Source organism: Dendrobates tinctorius, unplaced genomic scaffold, assembly GCF_039654945.1.
Source record: "Dendrobates tinctorius isolate UK_male_01 unplaced genomic scaffold, ASM3965494v1 ptg000097l, whole genome shotgun sequence".
NCBI classification, from domain to species: Eukaryota; Metazoa; Chordata; class Amphibia; order Anura; family Dendrobatidae; genus Dendrobates; species Dendrobates tinctorius.
Window position 1 is genome coordinate 6,099,060 of NW_027361765.1, and position 14,898 is coordinate 6,113,957.

The following is a 14,898-nucleotide window of genomic DNA, read 5'->3' on the forward strand; positions in this document are numbered from 1 at the left end:
GGGATGTGGTGGAACGGGAGATTCGCATCAGGGATGTGCAGCCGACAAATCTGCGCCAACTGTGTGATGCCATCATGTCAATATGGTCCAAAATCTCTGAGGAATGCTTCCAGCACCTTGTTGAATCTCTGCCACGAAGAATTGAGGCAGTTCTGAAGGCAAAAGGGGGTCCAACCCGTTACTAGCATGGTGTACCTAATAAAGTGGCCAGTGAGTGTATATACTACATGCATGCAACATACGTACATACTACATATATACCACATGCATACTACATATATACTACATATATGCTACATGCATGCAGCATACATATATACTACATACAATACATTCATACAATACATACATCTAGACTTACAGTACATATAACATAGAGTACATACTCACCATCACTTGTCACTTTGTTCCCCGAAGCCATTGTTTTCTGTGGAATAAATATTAAAATAACAAACCACCAATATACTTACCCCTGATCCGCAGAAGTCCACGAGTGTCTCACGACGATCTTGCGTGGAGAACAGCAGCATCAGCTGATGCTACCGTTCTCTACGGGCTCCAGGAATCCAATGACAGGAGGTAGGTATCCTTCCGCACTGTATTCCTCTGCCACTGTAAAAAAAAAGTCCCTAGTCTCACTTTATGGCCTTGCTGTGTGAATAATTTCCCACGCAACTTTTGCCATAAAGTGTACGTATGTTGCATGCATGTAATATATATGTAGTATGCATGTTACATGCATGTGGTATATATGTAGTATGTATGTAGTATGTATGTTACATGTAGTATATATGTAGTATATATGTATGTTGCATGCATGTAGTATATATGTTGTATATATGTTGCATGCATGTGGTATATATGTAGTATGTATGTAGTATATATGTGGTATATATGTAGTATGTATGTTGCATGCATGCAGTATATATGTAGTATGCATGTTGCATGCATGTAGTATATATGTAGTATGTATGTTGCATGTAGTATATATGTATGTTGCATGCATGTAGTATATATGTGGTATATATGTAGTATGCATGTTGCATGCATGTAGTATATATTGTATATATGTATGTTGCATATATTTAGTATGCATGTAGTATATATGTGGTATATATGTAGTATGTATGTATGTTGCATGCATGTAGTATATATGTAGTATGCATGTAGTATATATGTAGTATGAATGTAGTATGTATGTATGTTACATGCATGTAGTATATGTGTAGTATGTATGTTGCATGTAGTATATATGTTGTATATATGTATGTTGCATGCATGTAGTATATATGTTGTATACATGTATGTTGCATGCATGTGGTGTATATATAGTATGCATGTAGTATATATGTAGTATGTATGTTGTATATATGTATGTTGCATGCCTGTGGTATATATGTAGAATGCATGTAGTATATATGTAGTATGTATGTAGTATGTATGTATGTTGCATGCATGTGGTATATATGTAGTATGCATGTAGTATATATGTGGTATATATGTAGTATGCATGTTGCATGCATGTGGTATATATGTAGTATGTATGTACTCATCTTTCTTTTTAAGGGCAGAGCAAATTCATGCATGGTGCAGGCACTGGTGAATGTCTGAGAGACCTAGCGCATGCACACCTCAGTACTTTGCTCTATCCTTGTCAGGCACAAAATTACACCTTCACATTAGAGCGATAAATCAAGCAGGAGGGTGGTGTCACAAGACAATAGGAGGTGCCGGACCTGTACCTGTGACACCCATCTGACCACACAGCATTGTACGGCCTCACGGGTGAATATGATAAAAGTTATTTTTGTTAGCTTGCTTATTGGACCATTAAATATTTTATTTATACAATGCAGTGGATACGCCCTGAAAGGCGGTGTCCACATCTTATAGTGGCAAAAAATGGACAGGTTTCACACATCACTATATTTACTGTAATGGAAAAGCCGTTACCCGGGATATCCGTGTCCGTGTGTCCCGGGTGTGTAGTACATGTGGCACAAGTGTGGCAACTGGGTGCCACCCATATGCCGCATCATTAACACACAGATGGCCACCAGGGAAGAAGCGCTGTTCCACAGTGGCAGGTGCTCACCTGGTCACACTGATCGCCAGCAGAGCCAGGGAGAATAAGAAGAGCATCTTCAGCACCTGCCACCGGAGAGCAGTGCTTACTGTAGCGCTTCTTCACCAGCGCCAATGTGTGTCACACGGAGGACATCCATGTGTGCTCTCCGTGTGCACGTGTGCGTGACGGTTTGTGGACCATGCTGCCGGAAAAAAAAAAAAGTGTTTTGCAAATGGACACAGGCTCCGTGAAAACACGCTGACATGTGTAAGGCATCAAGTTCCCGCCACTGCACAGGGGGAATCTCAAGCCATGTCCTCTGTGGTCTCCCATTCTTCTTCAGCTGCAAAGGTTCCTGCTCAACAGAAAAGTGGGTCCCAGCGTCTTGCTCAGGCTAATGCTATGCATTTGGTTGCGGCTGCTGCCCCAGGTTCAGCTTTAGTACCCAACATTAGTCAGCGGCGAGCGCACCCTATCTTTAGCATCCAAAAAGTTTGATTTTGGCGCGCACGGCGCACCGTCAAAAGTGCGCAGCACAGGTCAAAGCGCAACTAGCGCATGGCCTGCGCACGATCTGCGCACCCTATGCTAAAGATAGGGTGCGCCGATCGCAGGCGCTGCTGTGCGCTAGGAGGCGGCGCTACAAGCAAGGGGCGGGCATGCCGGGCAGAGAGCCGGCTCGGGGGCGGAGCTACCCCCGGCCATGCGTGCGCTTAAAAAGCGCTAATGTGAAACCAGCCTCAGTCCTGCTTTTTTCCATCTGAGCATGCCCATGAGACAACCGCTCATTGGTGGTCGGAGGTCTCATGCTCAGGTCCTCAAGCAGCTCGGATTGGCCATCAGCAAGGTCCTGGAGGGCTGTTGTTATAAAAGGATCGCATGGCTGCATGGCCATGCACTAGTATAGACCATGTGGAGTGAGTTTTGTATGCACGTATGAATGTCTCAGGTGAATGACTCATTATGAAACCCCTACCCTTGGTACGCATGTGTTGTTCAGCAATGCCAGTTAGTGCCTAGGCAGGTAGGAGGCAGAGTCAGCGCCAAGTAGTGGCTTTGCCGGTACGCCACTGTGCATTTGGTCTGCACTCCACGGTAGACAGCATCAATTAGTGGTATTCACAGGTGCGACGCCGCGCACTTATTGGGTCTAGAGGGACGCTAACCCTGTGTCTTTGGGGCAGAGTTCCATAACTGTACACTAGCGCTCACTTTGCCGAGCTCTGTGAGCTTTAACAGTCATTTATATTCTGCGGTAGTGTGGCTCTGTGAAGCAACAGAGTCCGCCTCTGTGCACACCGGGTGACGTTAACCCACGTGTGTTCTTCTATTATACCTCCATATAGCGTCCGCCATTACTGGGCAGCAGGTACCATCTCTGCAGAGTGGACCTCGGGCTGTGGACGCACCTTATTGCTACCATCTTATTATTTGGTGCATTCCGCCAGCCCTAACAACATGTGCATAGATCCATTCATTTGAATGAGTTTACGTGTGTCAGTGTCTCCAGGACATGTGAAAACTGTCACCTCACATACCGGACACACTGACAGGCCTTATTGACATACAAACAAAATAAATATTTACTTACCACAAGGTGATGAGCAGCCTTTCCTCAGCAGAGATGGCCTTCCTCATGACCGTATCCGAAAATGTAAGTTCAGGTGACTAGATAATTAGAAGCTGGTCAAATGCCGGGAAGGCTAGCCAGCAAAATTTCATGAATTTCAGTCCCAAACACTTCCAACACACACAGGCCTTCTGGGACTTTGCACTTTGACCACTCAGGATCAAAACACACAACCCTGTTATGATTGGGTCACTGAGGAGGACAGCAAGCCCAAGCCAAGCCACAGAAAACCAGAGAGGTTGGTAACTAAGCAGATTGCAGACCCCTAATCCTATCCACACAGCTAGCAGTAGCCGTGGAGCGTGCCTACGATGATCCTAGACGCCTCGGCACAGCCAGAGAGCTAACTAAGCCTAAAGCAAGTAAGAGCAAATCTAAACTGCCCCAGAGCAGACCTCAAAGGAATAGATAGCCCCCAAGCATATATTATCGGTGAGACAAGATGAAAACACAAACGCAGGTAGGAAAATAGACTGAGCAAACGATGGAGCCCACACTGACTAGACAGGACAAGAAAGGATCATAGAATCATAGAATCGTAGAGTTGGAAGGGACCTCCTGGGCCATCTGGTCCAACCCCCTGCTCAAAGCAGGATTCGCTAAATCATCCCAGTCACATGTCTGTCCAGCCTCTGTTTGAAGACTTCCATTGAAGGAGAACTCACCACTTCTCGTGGCAGCTTGTTCCACTCATTGATCACTCTAACTGTCAAAAAGTTTTTTCTAATATCTAATCTGTGTCTCCTCCCATTCAATTTCATCCCATTGCTTCTAGTCTTTCCTTGTGCAAATGAGAATAAAGTTGATCCTTCTACAATGTGACAGCCCTTTAGATATTTGTAGACAGCTATTAAGTCTCCTCTCTGTCTTCTCTTTTGCAAACTAAACAATCCCAAATCCTGCAACCTTTCCTCATAAGACAGGGTTTGCAGACCGGTCACCATTCTGGTTGCTCTTTTCTGAACTTGCTCCAGTTTGTTGATGTCTTTTTTAAAATGTGGTGCCCAAAACTGGACACAATATTCCAGATGAGGTCTGACCAAAGAGGAGTAGAGGGAAATAATGACTTCACGTGATCTAGACTGTATGCTTCTGTTAATACATCCTAGAATTGCATTTGCTTTTTTTGCTGCTGCATCACACTGTTGACTCATATTCAGTCTGTGATCTATTAGTATACCCAAGTCTTTTTCACATGTGCTGTTGCTTAGCCCTATTCCTCCCATTCTGTATATGCTTTTTCATTTTTATTGCCCAGATGTAGTACTTTGCATTTTTCCCTGTTAAAAACCATTCTGTTAGTTGCTGCCCACTTCTCCAGTTTATTTATATCTTTTTGAATCCTCTCTTTCTCTTCTCTAGTATTAGCTATCACTCCTAGCTTTGTGTCATCAGCAAATTTAATCAGTGTACCCTTAATTCCTTCATCTAAATCGTTGATAAAGATGTTGAACAACACAGGACCCAGGACAGAGCCCTGTGGTACCCCACTTGAGACATTCTTCCAACTGGATGTGCAGCCATTTACGACCACTCTTTTGGTCCGATCACTAAGCCAGTTATGAATCCACCTAACAGTTGCCTTGTCCATTCCATACTTAGTAATTTTTTCAATAAGGATTGTATGAGATACTTTGTCAAATGCTTTGCTGACGTCAAGATATACTATATCTACAGCATTTCCTTGATCTACCCAATCAGTGATTCCGTCATAGAAGGAAATTAAGTTAGTCTGACATGACTTATTAGTTACAAAGCCATGCTGACTCTGTTTAATCACTTCATTCTTATCCAGGTACTGACATACATGTTGTTTAATAATTTGTTCAAAGATCTTTCCTGGTATAGAAGTCAGACTCACTGGCCTATAGTTGCCTGGGTCCACCTTCTTCCCCTTTTAGAAGATAGGAACAACATTTGCTCTTCTCCAGTCTTCTGGGACTTCTCCTGTTCTCCAAGAATTTTCAAAGATTATGGAGAGGGGTCCAAAAATTTCTTCTGCTATCTCCTTCAGTACTCTGGGGTGTAATTCATCTAGACCTGGAGACTTGAATTCATTTAGGGTAGTTAAGTGTTTCCTCACTATCTTTCTGTTTATAGATATCGTGGATTCTTCTATTCCCTTAATAGGACAGTGAAGAACAGTTGATATTACATTTCCTTTCTGAGAGAAAACAGATGCAAAATAGGAATTTAAAAGTTCGGCCTTCTCAACATCCTGTCTTACCATTTCATCATTTTCATCCTGTAAAAATCCTATAGCATCTTTGACTTTTCTTTTACTTTTGACATATCCCCAAAATCCTTTATTATTGCTTTTGACATCTCTTGCAAGCCTCAATTCAATGTCAACTTTAGTTAATCTGATTTGTGCCCTGCAGGTTCTGCAGACAGCATTAAATTCTTCTTTAGATATGCCTCCCTCTTTCCATTTTATAAACATTTTTTTCTTCCTTTTTAGCATGTGCTTAAGTTCTGTGTTCATCCATCCTGGCTTCCTTAAATGCTTCCTATTCTTCCCTCTTTTCGGAATTGTTAACAATTGTGCTTTGAGAATTTCATTTTTCAAGATTTCCCATCCTTCCTGGACATTTTTGTCTTTAAGGATATCCAGCCATTGGATCCCTCCAATTCTCTTTCTGAATCCCTTATAAGCAGCCTTTCTGAAATCTAACCTTGACGTCTGAGTCTTCACAGGTCTTCCTCCTCTAGTTATCCAAAATTCTAAAATAGCATGGTCGTTACCACCTAGGGTCCCAGCCAATTTTACCTCCTCAACTATTTCCTCCCTGTCTATAAGGACTAGATCCAAGGCAGCAGTTCCCCCTGTTTTCTCCCCCACCTTTCGGAAGATAAAGTTGTCAGCAAGAGAGGACAAGAATTTCCTTGACCTGTTAGTCTTGCCCGAGAGAGATTCCCAACAAATGTCTGGATAGTTGAAATCCCCCATGACAACCATGTCACATCTTCTGGAGAACTTGGCCACTTGATGCACAAAGAGTTCATCCATATCCTCAGCCCGCACAGGTGGCCTGTATTAAACGCCCACAATTGTGTCCCTTCCACCGCTCCGTCCCTGCACTCCCACCCAAACAGTCTCCACTGAACTCCCAGTCTCTGAAGCCCCAATCTCTGCGCAGACATACACGTCTCCAACATACAATGCGACACCTCCTCCTCGTCTATCAAGTCTGCCCCCCGCAAACAAGCCGTATCCCTCCAGTCCTGTACTCCAATCATGTGCATTGTCCCACCAAGTTTCAGTGACTCCAATGACATCATATCTCCCTTCCTGTGTCAGTAGTTCCAATTCTCCTTGTTTGTTGCCCATGCTTTGTGCATTAGTATAGAAACATTTTAGTTTGTGATGGGTTTCTCTTTCTCCAATATTTTTATTCTTTTGTCTTTGTTCTTCCTTTCCACTTCTAATAGCAGAGTTCTCAATAGCATTTGTCAGGTGTATGGCTTTTTCTGGTCTTTTGCTTCCCTTCCCATGTTGTTCTAGTTTAAAGCTCTCCTTACAAGTGTAACAAGGCGACTTCCAAATACATGTTTTCCTGTCTTCGTAAGGTGCACCCCATCTCTAGCAAGTAGTCCATCGTAAAGGTAATTCACTCCGTCATCCAGAAATCCAAATTGTTGCTCACGGCACCATCGACGTAGCCAGTTGTTCACCTGCAGAATCTTATGCCACCTCCTTGTTCCATGGCCATCCACTGGGAGGATGGAAGAGAAGACCACCTGTGCTCCCAGTTCTTTCACTTTCTTGCCTAAGTCTTCAAAGTCTCTGAGGATGGTTTCCAGGTCGTTTCTTGCGGTGTCATTTGTCCCCACATGTAGTAGCAGGAATGGGTAATCATCTGTAGGTCTGAAGAGTCCTGATATCCTGTCAGACACATCTTTAATTTTTGCACCTGGAAGACAGCACATTTCTCTTGAAGTTATATCCGGTCTGCAGATAGCGGCCTCTGTTCCTCTCAACAGGGAATCCCCCATGACCACCACTCTCCGTTTCTTCTTCACAACATTTTTGGGGGGTACTGTTGTGAATTTGCATTCTGGCCTACCTCTGGTTACTACTGAAGGTAGTGGAGCTGGTCAAATTGACAGAGGGGTTGCGAGTTCTCTTTCTGGGCTCCCTCTGTCTGCAATCACGCAAAAAACCCTGCAAAAAAGTCCAACACGTCTGATGCAAAAAATACTGAAGTCGCACGACTTTGCCCACTATATCAGCACTCTGGTATATTCTGAAAGCAGAGCAAAAAGAGGCCAATCTAATAAGGGACAAAAACAAACTGGCACAAACAGTAACATATGGATGGTGATTCAGCACAGCCCCAGCCGGAGCTGGCCGACCCACACAAAACTGAAATAGACAAAACCAGATCAATTGTAAACAGAAGAGCAAATGAACACTTAGCTGAACATGCAGGGACTGAGCTGGAAACTAAGACCTCAGGAGGCAGAAAGAAAATCACCAGCAGGGATAGAGGGAGTCGGCTGTCTTAAATCCCAGTCTGAAAGCCCAGATCTCCAATTGTCATCCTCATTATCAGGTGGCAAGCCTCTGTTAATCAGATCAGCTCCATTACCTCCAGTAACCACCAAAGGGAGCTCAGAAAGAGAACTCGCAACCCCTCTGTCAATTTGACCAGCTCCAGAACCTTTAACCAATACAGGGTCAGGAGGCACCGCCACAGGAACTACTGGCTCCACAAACCTCTTCAACAGAGATTTATGAAACACGTTATGGATCTTAAGTAGAGTTGAGCGAAACGGGTCGAAAAATTTCAAAAGTCGCCGACTTTTGGCAAAGTCGGGTTTCATGAAACGAAACCCGACCCTAGGATGAGGTCGGCCACGAGGTCGGCGACTTACGCGCCAAAGTCGCGTTTTAAAAGTTTGTTTTGCGCTCTTTTTCAGCCAATCAGGATCCACGGACACTGTAGGCAACGTGATGACATAGGCAGGGGTCACCACCATCTTTCAGAAGGGCATGCAAGTGATTGGCTTGCTTTGGTGGGCGTCACAGGGGTTATAAAAGGGCGTGCACGCCGACCGCCATCTTACTTCTGCCGATCTTAGCATAGGGAGAGGTTGCTGCTGCTGATTCTGTAGGGAGAGCGTTAGGCAGGGAAGAAGAAAAAAAAACTGCTTCTGCTGCTAGCGATTTTGCCTGTACAACACACCAGTCACTGTGTGTACAGTGCAAGGGGAGGCTATATTGTGGTGGATCAGCGGTGTTGGTTGTTAGGCTGCCTTCTAAGGCTTCCTGACAGCTGCATTGCTGTTTACCCACCGCTCTGCAAACTGCTTTTTTAAAAGCAATCCCAATTTTTTTTTGTCCTGCTGAGGTACTGAGCGTGCATTTTTTCACACCATACAGCGGTGTATGCTCCTCACACAGTACCGTGTAATGGCTGTTATCACAGCCACAGTGAAGCTATCTGTTTGTCACTCTGTGAGAATAAGTCGAGGACATGTTCCGTTCTTACAGACCTGCACCTACTAGTTTTGTCTAGCTTTCAAACAGTTAAATATATTTGCTGTTTGATCACATTCAAAACTATAGAGAGACAGCGTGTGTCAGTCCGTAAACTTAAAAAACACGGAGCTTGACAATTTTACATACACCAGACAGCCGTGTACGTGCACGCTCCTCTCAGTACCGTGTAACGGCTGTTATCACGGCCACAGTGAAGCTATCTGTGTGTCACTGTGGAAGGATAAGTGGAGGACTTGTTCCGTTCTTACAAACCTACACTCTAGGGAGATTCCTATTCTGCCCAATTCTACATACACCTTGTAGTTTGTGATACACTAGCCAATTTCTGCCTGTGACATAGCCCTCTGATATTCAGTGGGCCTCACACAATCCAAAAGTGTCCAGTGTCCACTAGTGTGTGCAGAAATTCAAAATCTCTGTGATCCTGTAGTCACTTTTTTCACACCTGTGCCATCGAGCCTGTGACATAGCGCTCTGATATTCAGTGGGCCTCACACAATCCAAAAGTGTCCAGTGTCCACTAGTGTGTGCAGAAATTCAAAATCTCCCTTATCCTGTAGTCACTTTTTTCACACCTGTGCCATCGAGCCTGTGACATAGCGCTCTGATATTCAGTGGGCCTCACACAATCCAAAAGTGTCCAGTGTCCACTAGTGTGTGCAGAAATTCAAAATCTCCCTTATCCTGTTGTCACTTTTTTCACACCTGTGCCATCGAGCCTGTGACATAGCGCTCTGATATTCAGTGGGCCTCACACAATCCAAAAGTGTCCAGTGTCCACTAGTGTGTGCAGAAATTCAAAATCTCCCTTATCCTGTAGCCACTTTTTTCACACCTGTGCCATCGAGCCTGTGACATAGCGCTCTGATATTTAGTGGGCCTCACACAATCCAAAAGTGTCCAGTGTCCACTAGTGTGTGCAGAAATTCAAAATCTCCCTTTTCCTGTAGTCACTTTTTTCACACCTGTGCCATCGAGCCTGTGACATAGCGCTCTGATATTCAGTGGGCCTCACACAATACAAAAGTGTCCAGTGTCCACTAGTGTGTGCAGAAATTCAAAATCTCCCTTATCCTGTAGACACTTTTTTCACACATGTGCCATCGAGCCTGTGACATAGCGCTCTGATATTCAGTGGGCCTCACACAATCCAAAAGTGTCCAGTGTCCACTAGTGTGTGCAGAAATTCAAAATCTCCCTTATCCTGTAGTCACTTTTTTCACACCTGTGCCATCGAGCCTGTGACATAGCGCTGTGATATTCAGTGGGCCTCACACAATCCATAAGTGTCCAGTGTCCACAAGTGTGTGCAGAAATTCAAAATCTCCCCTATCCTATAGACACCTTGTACCTTGTTTTACATTACTATATAGTTTGTTGGATTTTGTCTACATTTCTACAAAAAATGAGGAAGGCTGGTGGAAGAGGCCATGGAATTGGGCGGGGGTTGGCAGCTGGTAATGAGGGTGTTGGTGGTGGATCTGATGGTAGTGGCAAGAGCAAAATAGGACCTAATGCAGGAGGTGTTGAGCCTGCATCATCGTCTGGCTCCATAAGGCTTCGAAGGCTTAGTTTTCTAGGAGTTGGCAAACCGCTTTTAAAGCCAGAGCATCAGGAAAAAGTTTTGTCTTACATTGCTGACTCAGCCTCCAGCTCTATCGCCTCCTCTTCTGAAGTTGTAAAAAGTAAAAGCACTGAGTTGTCATTGGAGGCTCATGTTCATGAACCACACCTTTCCTTGTGTCCTTCACCCCAACCAAGATTGAAGGATGACGCAGGCCATACTACTGATTACTCCATGGAGCTGTTTTCACATACCATGCCTGGATTATCAAGTGAAATGGTGAATTACCCAGGCCAAGATGAATCTGACATGGAGTACACTGATGCACAGCCGCTGATAGATGATTCTGCTGGTACATTCACTCACAGCACTACATTGTCCTCGCAGTGTACAGAGCCAGATTCTGACCCTGATGAGACTCAGGTGCCCCTTCCCGCACACTAGACCACCATACACGGTGACACAGAGGAAGGTGCACATGACATTGAAGAGGAGGTGACGGATGACCCAGTTGTTGACCCAGATTGGCATCCATTGGGGGAAGAGGGTGCTGCTTCCAATAGCTCAGATGAGGAGCATCCACAGCAGACATCGACATCGCAACAGCTGTTATCTGGCAGGCCCGGAGCACTCCAAAGACAGGTTCCAAAAATCAAAAGAGTTGCTGGACAGCTTGTCCAGAGGGTCAAAAGATCACAGCGTGCTAGGCCGCAAAATGTCTGCCAAAGTAGGAAGAGTGCAGTGTGGCACTTTTTTGAACAAAATCCTCATGATCAGGCCAAGGTTATCTGTAAGAAGTGCGCAAAGACCTTTAGCCGAGGGAAAAATCTGAAAAATTTGAATACCAGTTGCATGCTTAGACATTTAACCACCATGCACTTGCAAGCGTGGACACACACCAAACCTCAAGTGCCACATGTGCAACTGATCACAAAGAAGGTAGTCAGCAACGCTACATTGTTTCCCCCACTGTAAGCCCACCGGTTAGCACAGCAGCAAATGTTGAGGTGTCGTTGCAAGGCCACAGCAGTCAGGGAATCCCAATGTTTTATCAATGAAATACTGAATCTAGGCCATCAGAAAGAACACCAACTCCATCACCATCATCAACCCTGTCTCAGTCCGCCCTGTCCACCGCTACTTCCACCGTATGCAGCTCTCAAGTAGAGCTCACCCTCCCAGACACTATGAGTAGGTCAAGAAAGTACTCAGTCTCTCATCCGCGTACACTGGGTTTGAACGCCCACATTGCCAAACTAATCTCGTTTGAGATGATGCCCTATCGGTTGGTGGAAAGCGCAGCTTTCCGCGAACTCATGGCCTATGCAGTACCACGCTATGACCTACCCAGTCGCCACTTCTTCTCTCGCAAAGCCATCCCAGCCCTCCACCATCATGTAAAAGACCGCATTGTCCATGCACTCAAGCAGTCAGTGAGTGGAAAGGTGCACCTCACAACTGATGCATGGTCCAGTCGGCATGGCCAGGGCCGTTACGTGTCCATCACTGCGCACTGGGTTAATGTGGTGGATGCAGGGTCCACAGGGGACAGCGGTGGTGGGACAGTGCTGCCTAGCCCATGGTATAGGAAACAGTTGGCTGTAGGCGTTCGACCCTCCTCCTCCTCCTCCTCCTCCAGAAGCGAAAGCTCGTCCACAGAGCACAGTCGTACGAGCATTCCATCTGCAGCTGCCACTGTTGCACACGAGGTGTCCCCCTATCGAGCAGCTAGTGGAAAGCGTCAGCAGGCTGTGTTGCAGATGATGTGTTTGGGCGACAGACACACCGCCGAGGTGCTGGTCGAGTACTTTCAGCGACAAACTGAGTCATGGCTGGGCAGTGTACATCTTGAGGCAGGCAACGTAGCTAGTGATAACGGCCGTAATTTTGTGGCAGCCATAGCCCTTTCAAAACTCAGCCACATACCTTGCTTGACTCACACCTTGAACCTGGTGGTGCAGTGCTTCCTCAAAAATTATCCGGAGTTAACAGCCCTGCTCCAGAAGGTGCAAAGACTGTGCGCGCACATCCGCCGGTCGCCTGTACACTCCGTTCGTATGCAGAAGCTGCAGCGATTGCTCCACCTTCCCAACCACCGCCTCATTATCGACATTGCAACAAGGTGGAACTCCACCCTGCACATGGTGGAGCGGCTGTGCAAGCAGAGGCAGGCCATAATGCATTTGTGGGAGGATACATGGCCAGGCACTTTACGAGCAGACATGGAGTTGACAGGTGTGCAGTGGTCGAAGCTGAAAGACCTCTGTAAAGTCCTTCAGTGTTTTGAGGAATGCACACGGCTGGTAAGCGCAGACGACGCCATCCTAAGCATGAGCATCCCACTTATGCGTCTGCTCATGCAAACTTTGACGCACCTTAAGGGGCAGGCGTCTGCAGCCAATGTTGATGAGGAGGAAGAGGAGGAGGGAATCCTTGATGACATTCAGCCATTGTCTGCTCAGGGACCTCTCCTGGACGAGGTGGAGGAAGAAGAGGAGGAGGAGGATGATGATGGGGATGATTACTTAGGGGAGGAGGATGCATCTCGTGGGGCAAGTGAAAATGTTGGCGTGGCAAGGTCTGGTACAGGGTTTGTGCGTGACTGGAGGGATGTGGATTTGCCAGAAAGTGCTCCACCAACCATCACTCGCAGTGCATCATTGACACCGTGAACATTGGCCCACATGTCAGATTATGCCTTGCAGATCCTAAAAAGGGACCCCCGCATTGCCAAAATGATGAACGATGACGACTACTGGTTGGCCAGCATCCTGGATCCACGCTATAAAGGCAAATTACAAAACATCATGCCACAGGAGAACCTTGACCTAATATTGGCTAATAAACAAGCAACTCTGGTAAATCGGTTGCTTGAGGCATTCCCAGCACACAGCAGCGGTGATGGTTCTCACACGAGCCGTACGGGCCGGGGGCAGCTTGGCAGAGGTGTTCATGGTGCACACAGCAAAAGTGGCGTTGGAGACAGGGGTTTCATGACAATGTTGTGGACTGATTTTTCAAGTACCGCTCACACAACTGGTAATACTGCATCGATGGAAAGTGACAGGAGACAGCAGTTGTCAACTATGGTCACAAACTACTTTTCCTCCCATATCGATGTTCTCCCACACAGGTCATTCCCCTTTGACTATTGGGCCGCTAAACTGGACACCTGGCCTGAATTGGCACAATATGCCTTACAGGAGCTCGCTTGCCAAGCTGCAAGTGTGCTATCGGAAAGAGTCTTCAGTGCAGCTGGATCAATCCTGACAGAAAAAAGGACCCGTCTGTCAACCCAAAATGTGGATGATCTAACCTTCATTAAAATGAACCATGCATGGGTTTCCAAGGATTTTGTCCCACCTTCCCCTGATGACACATAGGGTGACAGAAAAATGGCTTGCTTTGGTCCACCTCTTCCTGGGACTTGACCTATTTCGCCTTTTGCATCAGCTGAATGTCCAACATCAACATATGCCACTTTCTAAAACTCCCTAACTGTGCTGCCTACCCCCCAATGGCCGGGGTCACCACCTAGCGCACAACACCGTGAGAGTGCCGTTGCCCTGGACAGGTGGGTAGGCTGACTCTTGGGCGCGGGCACTGGCACAGGGTCCCTCATAGTGCAATCAAGTGTCTCTGATGGTGGTGGTGCACATCCGCCGTCAGACACACCGCCGTATTATGAGGGGCCCAGTGCCAGTACCGACGCCCACGAGTGGGCCCCCTTGCTTGGACAGGGCCCCAGCATTTGCAATCTTTACCTCTCCCTGCTCCTCCCTGTGTAGTCTGGGCCGTCAAATCCATACTGTGCCTGACACCGTCTGAGCCTGCCTCCTGATGTATAGACATATATTTTGAATGTGTACGCTATCCATACATGTTATCCGGGGATACGGTACCCTTTCTCACCTTTGTGCAATCACGTGCAATCCATACTGGGCCTAACACCGTCTGAGCCTGCCTCCTGATGTATAGACATATATTTTGAATGTGTACGCTATCCATACATGTTATCCGGGGATACGGTACCCTTTCTCACCTTTGTGCAATCACGTGCAATCCATACTGGGCCTAACACCGTTTGAGCCTGCCTCCTGAAGTATAGACATATATTTTGAATGTGTACG